The sequence below is a fragment of the Plectropomus leopardus genome, chromosome 7, assembly GCF_026936395.1.
Source record: "Plectropomus leopardus strain MGB_pleo_1.0 chromosome 7, ASM2693639v1, whole genome shotgun sequence".
NCBI lineage: Eukaryota > Metazoa > Chordata > Actinopteri > Perciformes > Serranidae > Plectropomus > Plectropomus leopardus.
This window is the reverse complement of record NC_142182.1, coordinates 14,811,985-14,819,492: the sequence shown is the minus strand read 5'-3', so window position 1 is coordinate 14,819,492 and position 7,508 is coordinate 14,811,985. Positions and strand designations below refer to the sequence as shown.

The following is a 7,508-nucleotide window of genomic DNA, read 5'->3' as shown; positions in this document are numbered from 1 at the left end:
TGTTTTTATTTTATATTTTTATATGCTTGTCCTATTACTTATTTCCGCTTGCTATAATTCTCTATAGTAGCATCAGAGTGACTGTAGTGAACCACAATTCCCCGGGGATTACTAAAGTATGTCTGATATGTTTTTTATTGACAAAGTGAATACTCAAGAAAACATCAACCCTAAGTGGAAGTGTTTTTTTTTAATTTTGCGCAATGAATGAATGTTACATATGCTGAAAATTGGGCATTTGTCATAACTTATTGTAATTGTAAGAACCATCAGTGGTCTGTTCATCTGTTTCACTGTTAGCTTTTTTTATCCCCGATGTCCATTGGTCTAATCCACTGCAGACAGATTTGTCATAGCAGAAAATGCTCAGGTGTTACTCATCACACAAATGATGACTCTTGCATTTTTGTGGTATCCTGAACAATGATTCCAACCAGCAAACATCAGGGCCTTACAAATGGCATCACTTAATGAAATGCAGCAATTTTTTAATGCCTCCCACTTTCCCCGCGGCTGCAACTCCTCTGTTTGCCTGGGGAGGGTGTAGACACAAGACAGTCATGTGGTTTCTCTGATCTCACTGGATGTTTTTTTTTCTCCTGTCAGCAATGACCTTAGAATGCTTTTTGCTGCCCTTCTCTTTGTACAAGCCACTAGTGGGTTACTCACAGTGGGTCACTGGTGCCAGTTTTGCCTAAAACCACGCAGCACTGCACAAGTATGCTGGAAGTGTTACAAATCAGACCTGAACCAGGATTCATGCAGTTGCTGGTAAGCGCCACCTGAATGACATTTAATTTTTTTTACTTTCAATGTAAATAAGATGCCAGAGAGCACAAAATGCACCAAATGGAGCTTGTTTACTATTAAAAGTGCCAGGGGAGGTATGGGCTAATAATTTATATATTAACTTGTTTGTTCATTAACTGGCCCTTGGCCTCCTGTAAAGTGACTCCCAAGCATAGCAAGTTGAGTATCCCTGGCCTACACCCTTGTAAAGCATGAGTTTAATGACCTCAGCAAACTCCCTAAACTTTTCTACTCAATTTCAACATTTAAAAAGAGGTCTAATCAACCACAAATAACTGGAAACACCTGTGTGACTGTGCATTGTCAGTGTCAGCTTCTACGCACATTTTTCACAGCTGATATTTTGACATGCCACAGCATGGACAGCTCTAATTAGGACTGCATTCGACTCAGGTGTACCAGTTTCCTGCTGACTTGGTAGTATTGCTATGAGGACGGCCAACTGGAATGTAGACATTGTTAATGTTATTATTCACATCTGAATTTTTTATCAAGACAAGTCAGGCTGTCTGCTGTGAAGAAGGTCTGTCAAGAAAGTCTTGAAATAGGTCTTTTTCCCAGCAGACATTTTGATTTGCTCTCTTTAAAGTGTAATTTTTACAACTGTGCTTGTCAAATGTCTTTCATGAAAAAGGTTGTCATTTCAAAGAGAGAGGGCTTAATGTGCATTAGTCTGCATCCAGACACAGCGGGGCACTGTTGCACGCTGTTGTAAATAAAGAGAGAATAGGCCAATCCTAAAGCACAGGCAAAAGACAGATTTTGATTATGTATGAAATTGTACTGTACTCTGCTGTTAGTTATTTAAAGTAACTACACTTATAATGCGAAGTCCAATACATATTAAGCATGGTTCCACTTGTTTATATGGGTCAAAACATACATATCTGCTATATTTAGGGCGGCACACAACCGAGCTGTGGGGTGTTGGTGTCAACAGGTCACATTTGTGTGGTTTTTTAAAATTTCTTCTTGCTTGTGAAATGCTTGACATGTTCAACTCTATGGGGGCCCCAAAGAGTGTTTCAGTGTTGGCTAAATGGTTTATAACCTGCAACTCAGATGAACAATCTGAGAAAGAAAAATAAGCTTTTTGGAACGCCCACATTAAGTGCATAACCTATGAAGGTCATAATGAAACCTTGCTTTACATGAAAATGTTTGAAGCATAATTTAAATTATGTTACAATTTTCTTGTACTTTTTTTTTTTTTTTTACAAATGTCTTTGTAATTTTTCAGCTTTTTTTGGCTCATAGCCTTCTTTTCATGTTTTGAGAGAAATCAAGCCATTTTTTTTCAGGGTTCACAGGGTTAAAACGAGGCAAAATTCCAGTATCACTTGTATGTCTACTTTTAATCCAGCAGAGGGCACGAGGTGACTTTGTTTGGTCATCCAAATAATTTTCTTGCATACTTGATGGCTTTTAAACTTTTGTTTTATTTTACTCAAACTTTACTGATACATTCATCACATGCATCTAATATCTTCAAAATAAAAGTTCTAAAACAACAGCCTATTTCACAATTAAAACACATTTTGGGTGCATAATGAGGACATAAGAAACCCAGTCTGAACTAAAGATCAAATGAAACTGAAATGTCTAAATATTCTAATGGTTTTGCCAATTTAAAAATTGATGAATTTTAAATGTTCCATTGTTGTCATGTATATTTTAAAAGCTGTATCTCTAAAATAGAAAAGGAGGGAAGTATTTTTAGCCAGATAATTTTATGTATAAAACATTTTCTGAAATAATAATCAAATTAATCACATACTTTTCATCAGCTAAGAAGCTGGGATTTTTTTTAAAGAGTAATATATCGAATTTTGTTAGTGTTACATCTTTTTTTTTTTTAAATTCATTTTTAAATCTCTATATCAAACCAAAAAAGGTGACATGAAAACAGTCTACAAAAACCTGCTCAATTATTTCTCCTGAACAATTACAAAAAGTGCATCTATTGGGAATATTTGTGGTGAAATGTCAGATATTATCTTTAATTGGGGAGTACCTGTGTACAATCTTAAAATTAGACTAAAAATAAAATCTTAATCATTATATAATTATGAAGTAGCAAAAAGACAGCGTTCCACTGTTTTCTGTTTAAATAAAATCATCCATACATGTAGGTCTTCAGCTCACATCACATCACATCAGACACGGAAACCATGCTCTAACTTTCCTTCACCGAGAGGCGCGCGCCTTCCGCCGCTGCTCTTGCGCGTGCGTCGCACTGTCACTGGACTACCGCCTGCCAGACAGCTGCAGCCAGCTCGCGGCATGCGGAGCTTCGCTCGGGGGGTGCGTCCGTTTGACCAGCATCGGTTTCAGCGACGCTAGTCGATAGTCGGGGACTGGCCTTCAGCTCAGTGACAGTAATTCGGTTTCGGCTCCCCTGGACAGCGAGGGAGAGAATGAGAATAGTGGATTTTGTTTCTACTTGTAGGTACAGCGCAGCCGAAGAAGAAGGGAAGTCACTCCAAAAGGTAAGCAGCGACGACCGTTTGCTAGTATTGAACATTAGCTACTGTTTACACTTCACTTATGCTACCATATTAGCCCATATCAGGGCTGTAAACGCTAGTACATGGGTGGCCACAAAAGACTTGTCGCCTAGTCCTCTATCTGGTGCTTTTGTGTTTTTACAACTTACCTAATCCACTACAAACCAGTAAAGGAAGCAATAAATTCAACGGCAGCTCGCGCGCAGACAGCTGTGAATAACGTTCGGTTGTGCTCCCACGTGAACTATAGAAATGAAGATTTATGCCAGCTCTTGTTCTGGGAACAAATGCCATTTACTGTAAGAGTAGATGTCTAACCTTACAAGTCCTTTGTGGTAAGAGCAGTGACCGAGCGCTTCTCTGGGGGAATTTCTGATTTTGCATCACTCTTCACGGGCTTTCCAGCAGTTAAATATCTTGTAAACCATTGCTAGGATGTCAAAAATGTGATTGGATCCACGTCTTTGTCCTCAGTTTTGTGGTTACTCACTAAAGCAAACAGTATGTGTTTGATCGCTATGTCTCCGTATGAAGACAATTCTCAGTCTGTTACAGTCTTGACTTCCTTAAGTTCCGCATTTTAATGATGCATAGGCCTGCTTATCAGGCAGAATCAGAAACTATACTTATGACTGAGATAACAGGAATCCGATGATAATTAAAACGTTTTAAAAAGGTTAAAATTCACAAAATCTTAAAATAAGGCCTTAGTTTGTATTCAAATGACTTAAATTGATCTTTCATAAGTATTTAAAATGATCATGTGTGGGGAATAGGATCAAATGTTTTTTGTTTTTTTTTTGACAATGCCTTGTAAAACCTAAAATAATTGGTAACATCCATATGTTGTTAAATAATTTAATAAATTCCTCTTCTTAAATTCACCATGATGGTAATGGAAGCAGGGTAACCTCACATGCAGCCAATAAATTTTTGCCAAGAAATCCAGCATGGAATGACAGATTTTCCCAGTTTTGATGGTAAACCAAATAGATACTTTTATGATAATACCTTCATTTTCTTCCATGTTTTCCACTATAAAAGGGATTGTTTTTTCAACATTTAACGTGGTCTTAACTTTGTCACTTGTGAAAAAACACTATGTTTTATATTACAATAAACATTTTGGCAAGATAAAATAGTCCCTCTTCAGTTTTAGTAATTAGAAAATTGGCCTTTATCTTCATTCCAAGTGGCATTAAAAACATCTTAAAAGTCTTAATTCTAACTTGTAGTAAGCTGCATGAAACCTGCTTTAATTCTAAAAGGAGACATACACCTTGTCATTGGATAACACAGAATTTTACCCCACACAGACCACAGATTCTCCAGCATCCAGAAGTAGGCCAGTTACTGGTCTGTATGTCATGTCATGCCATGCATGGTCCCCTTTGGAGGGTTAACTGGGCGTCTCACTGGTTCATGTATGGAGTGGGGGAGGTTACAGACAATCTGACTGAAAGATCTCCAGCAGGATTTAGCTTTTATCCTCTACCAGATGTCTGGAGCTCATTGTTGTGCTGTCATTTGCCCCCCTCATTGTGTTTTTGTTTTCTATGTAATGTAGCAGATGTGCATGGTTCAGCTGACAAGTGCACATCCATCCATTTACCACATTTAAATATACACTTTCATTAATAAGTGGTTTGATTGCAAAGGCATGTGAAGTACGTTTAAGGAGTCAGATTATTATGTTTTGTGTTTGTGCACATGCATGCTTGCAGTCCTATGCTAATGGATGGACAGGATCATATAATTACCTTAGCACAAATCAGTCCACAGATTGTCATCTGAGGATATTTGTATAGTCTGGAGCATGGAGCGTTTTGTATTTTTTTATATTGTTTCTATATTCAACCATTAGTATGTCACATCGTGTGACGCTCTGCTTGTGGTTTGAGAAGGAAGCCCCATACCGGAAAGGTGACAGCACTGTTGGTGTACTGTTGTATGATGCATGCAAGAGCCCCCATCCACTCACCCTTCAGCATTTCTTTATTATTAATTGTGTCGCTTTTTCTGCTCTGTGTTCTTGTTGGGGTCAAATGGCCTAATTTCATATCTGAGAATCCCAATTAGTCGAACAATCCCCAGTTGTACTGTGATGCCCATTTTCAACAAAGGGATTAAAAAAAAAGATTATTGGATAAATGTATTTATTATAACATTATTCTTGATTTATATCTTCTTCATGGCCAAATAAAGGAAAAGCCTTAACTTTTTGCTTTGCTGCATAAGTTTGATCATTGGTCAATACAATCCAGCTGTACTATGTGACTTTAAGAAATGGGTGTAAATACAGGGACTTAAAGTTTTTGGCAATACTGTTTGATTATGGTCATGCCAGTAAAGCCTCCTTGAACTGAATTGACTTTAATGTGCTCTTGAACAATGATCTGATTGCCCTCTCAGATGCTAACAGGATGTGAGCCACGCGTGAGGCAAAGCATGCAAGCCCATATTTTGTTTTTATGCCCGTGAATGGGCCAGAGTAAATTAAGCCTTTTTCATTTTTCTTCTGTAAATCGCCACTTACCTTACTGCATGAGGCATCAAAAATCATTGATATATTTCTCTCCTGCACTTAAGCAGCATTGCAAATAAGTTAGGTTTAGTTTGCATAACAACTCTACTGATGAATACCATCACTTTAATATGATTTAAAAGTTTTTTTCACAAAATCTCAGTGTCTCACTTTGAGACCAAATTTAATGTTCATCTATGGTTGTCTCGTAACTCTTCATTCAGCAGCCTTCAATGTATTCTGCTATGATAATATTATTTCAGTGGAGAGGCATCAATGGCCTTTTTGTCTGCCTGAATGGTGGCATTATGATAGACGTCAAAGGCCTAATTCTGGATGTCACAAAACGCACCAGAAAGTGAAGCCTTTTGCCAACCATGAAGAGGACAGAGAAGCTATAGGCCTACTTTGTGACACATAAAATATCTTTTCAGAGTTTTAGTGTTTTATTTACGGTTGACTTGGAAATATTGCCTTTGTACATATCCCTTATTTTGATCAGGGTCATAAGGTCCTGGAGCCTATTTCAGCAGATACTGGGCAGTAGTCAGGGATACACCCTCTCCACTTTAGGATGTCACACTCACATTCACACCTAGATGCTATTTTGAGTTTACACTTCAACAAATATGAGTGTGTGAGGACCGTGGGACGAAAGCCTCGCAGACACAAAGGCTTCAGTCATCCGGTAGATTTGAACCCATGACATTGTTAATGTTAGTTGTGACCTACTCAGATATTTGTACAGCCAGAATAATTTTCGTGACTATGAACTCATTGTTTTTTTTCCCTGATGCGATTCTTAATTTATGACTCAATGACAAAAAAAAGCCAATTCCATGACCTTCCATGATGTTAAGTCCTATTATCTCATTTCAGTATCATTCAGTGTGGTAATGATATGTATAGAATCAACAAAAAAGTAATTTGCAGTAATACGGATAAGCAATTTAACAATACTGAAACTGTGGCTGGTTCAAGCCTTTTAAACTTGACCTTTTTTTTTTGCTTTTTTCTTTTTATGTCATTGTAAGTTGGACCTGCCAGGACTGGTGAAAAATTTACATGAGCTGAATTTGACCAGAAGTGAGTCAGATCTATTCCCCACACTCCATTGTTGCTAAAACTGAGGTCACATTTCTGTTGAGATCTATCAGGCTGAAAACAGATACACCACTGAGGACATGAGTGATAGCTCCATGGAATAATAGCCCAGATAGTTGTTGTTTTTTGGCATTTGTATAAAGGCTAAATTGGGCTGACTTGGAATTTCCCCTCTATTATTGTCTCTAGTTTGTGTCTTTTTTAGATGCCACTTTAGATTTGTTTTTGCTTATTTTGAAATTACAGTTTCCACTCAGAACAAGTCTGCTCCCCTTACATGTACCATAATCCCCCATTTCTGCATCAGTGAAACTAGCAGAATTTCTGCTTAGCTTTTGACTCAAGATGAGCTGACTTTGGCACTGGTTGGGCCTTTCTCACAGGTAACACAGTCTCTGTGTGTTCACCTTTGGATAGTTTTGGTATTGTGAAACCAGTTCTGTGCTGTGATGCATATTTGTGGTATACATAGGTTAACTATCAGATGTTATGTTTTTGTGAGGCCAACCTGGAAGCTAACGTCGCCCGTAACGTGTTTATGATATATACATGTTTTGTTCAGC

At 37.8% G+C, this 7,508-nt stretch overlaps 1 protein-coding gene across 2 annotated transcripts in view; it reads left to right on the top strand.

Annotated features, from left to right (window-relative positions):
* The first annotated feature begins 635 nt into the window (after positions 1-635).
* LOC121950422 (uncharacterized) overlaps positions 636-7,508 on the top strand; it is a 30,033-nt gene continuing 23,160 nt past the window's right edge. Inside the window, exon 1 of one of the 2 annotated variants that reach the window (XM_088080001.1) lies at positions 636-771. The gene's annotated coding sequence lies outside the window, so the exon portion shown is untranslated. Of the gene's footprint in view, positions 772-2,473; positions 3,300-7,508 lie in introns of those variants that run through there. The other variant, XM_042496415.2, reaches the window with a different exon arrangement.